The 2,500-nt window shown below is 43.1% G+C and overlaps 1 protein-coding gene across 1 annotated transcript in view; it reads right to left on the bottom strand.

Annotated features, from left to right (window-relative positions):
• Positions 1 to 2,500, bottom strand: part of LOC120039661 (glutamate receptor 3-like) — a 201,577-nt gene that overhangs the window by 62,278 nt on the left and 136,799 nt on the right. The gene's annotated exons all lie outside the window — the stretch shown is intronic.

Consider the following 2,500-nt stretch of genomic DNA (forward strand, 5'->3'; position numbering starts at 1 on the left):
TCCACTGAAGAGTTGAAACACATCGATACCCAGCTCTCTGGTCTTTTCCATTGTGGAGAGGTTGGAGTCTGTTTGATTGAGTGTGTGGACAGGTGTATTTTATACAGGTAACGAGTTCAAACAGGTGCAGTTAATACAGGTAATGAGTGGAGAACAGGAGGCTTCTTAAAAAGAAAAACTAACAGGTCTGTGAGAGCCGGAATTCTTACTGGTTGGAAGGTGATCAAATACTTATGTCATGCAATAAATGCAAATTAATTACTTAAAAATCATACAATGTGATTTTCTGGATTTTTGTTTTAGATTCCGTCTCTCACAGTTGAAGTGTACCTATGATAAAAAATTACAGACCTCTCTCTACATGCTTTGTAAGTAGGAAAACCTGCAAAATCGGCAGTGTATCAAATCTCCCCACTGTATGCTATTTTTTACTTCCTAAACTCAGCAGCAAAAAAAAATCCTCTCACTGTCAACTGTGTTAATTTTTAGCTAACTTTAACATGTGTAAATATTTGTATGAACATAACAAGATTCAACAACTGAGACATAAACTGAACAAGTTCCACAGACATGTGACTAACAGAAGTTGAATAATGTGTCCCTGAACAAAGGCGGGGAATGGCTCTAGCCCTCACCCTCCGAAACAACAGGTCCCAGACGTGCTCAATGGGATTGAGATCCGGGCTCTTCGCTGGCCATGGCAGAACACTGACATTCCTGTCTTGCAGGAAATCACGCACAGAACGAGCAGTATGGCTGGTGTCATTGTCATGCTGGAGGGTCATGTCAGGATGAGCCTGAAGGAAGGGTACCACATGAGGGAGGAGGATGTTTCCCTGTAACGCACAGCGTTGAGATTGCCTGCAATGACAACAAGCTCAGTGCGATGATGCTGTGACACACCGCCCCAGACCATGACGGACCCTCCACCTCCAAATCGATCCCGCTACAGAGTACAAGCCTCGTGGTAACGCTTATTCCTTCGACAATAAACGCGAATCCGACCATCACCCCTGGTGAGACAAAACCGCGACTCGTCAGTGAAGAACACTTTTTGCCAGTCCTGTCTGGTCCAGTGACGGTGGGTTTGTGCCCATAGGCGACATTGTTGCCGGTGATGTCTGGTGAGGACCTGCCTTACAACAGGCCTACAAGCCCTCAGTCCAGCCTCTCTCAGCCTATTGCGGACAGTCTGAGCACTGATGGAGGGATTGTGCGTTCCTGTTGTAACTCGGGCCGTTGTTGTTGCCATCCTGTACCTGTCCCGCAGGTGTGATGTTCGGATGTACCGATCCTGTGTGGGTGTTGTTACACGTGGTCTGCCACTGCGAGGACGATCAGCTGTCCGTCCTGACTCCCTGTAGCGCTGTCTTAGGCGTCTCACAGTACGTACATTGCAATTCATTGCCCTGGCCACATCTGCAGTCTTCATGCCTCCTTGCAGCATGCCTAAGGCACGTTCACGCAGATGAGCAGGGACCTTGGACATATTTATTTTGGTATTTTTCAGAGTCAGTAGAAATGTCTCTTTAGTGTCCTAAGTTTTCATAACTGTGACCGTCTGTAATGTTATTTACTACTTCCTATATATAGACATGTTATTTACTACTTCCTATATATAGCCATTTATTTACTAATTCCTATATATAGCAATTTATTTACTAATTCCTATATATAGCCATGTTATTTACTACTTCCTATATATAGCCATGTAATTTACTACTTCCTATATTTGTTTCACAGTGTATTTATTCCTTGTGTCACTTGTTCAGTTTGTATTGTATTTTTATCTTATCTTTAACTATGCACTGTTCGTCTATGTCACGCCCTGTCCTTAGAGAGCCATTTTATTTCTCTATTTGGTTAGGTCAGGGTGTGATTTGGGTGGGCATTCTATGTTGTCTATTTCTTTGTTTTTGGCCGAGTATGGTTCCCAATCATGGGCAGCTGTCTATCGTTGTCTCTGATTGGGGATCATACTTAGGCAGCCCTTTTTCCACCTGTGAATGAATGTGGGTAGTTATTTTCTGTTTAGTCTCTGTTACCTGACAGAACTGTTCGCTTTCGCTTTGTTACTTTGTTTGAGTGTTTTTTTTTATGATAAAAGTAATCATGAACACTTTTCACGCTGCGCTTTGGTCCACTCCTTCCGACGACAGGCGTTACAGTCTATACCTGTTGTCTACAAAGCATTATACATTTTAATGAATTACTATAGCGCACTCCTTGGGACAATCAGTGTGTTTTTGTAAATACCAGTTCTCTATGGCAAGACGCATCATTCACCCAAGTTTTGTCAGAATCGGGCCAGTGCTATCGGTGATGTTGCGTGTGACTAACGTACAAAACTACTACCGGACAGAGACAGATTCACAGTTCCTTCCCCGATTTCATCGTGGGGGACAATTAAGTGTAATTTCAAACCCATTTCTTCCTTGATTAGTGTTTAATTAGATGTACATTGAAGCTGTGCTATAACCTTGCTTCACATCTGCCTATC

The sequence above is a fragment of the Salvelinus namaycush genome, unplaced genomic scaffold (assembly GCF_016432855.1).
Source record: "Salvelinus namaycush isolate Seneca unplaced genomic scaffold, SaNama_1.0 Scaffold29, whole genome shotgun sequence".
Taxonomy (NCBI): Eukaryota; Metazoa; Chordata; class Actinopteri; order Salmoniformes; family Salmonidae; genus Salvelinus; species Salvelinus namaycush.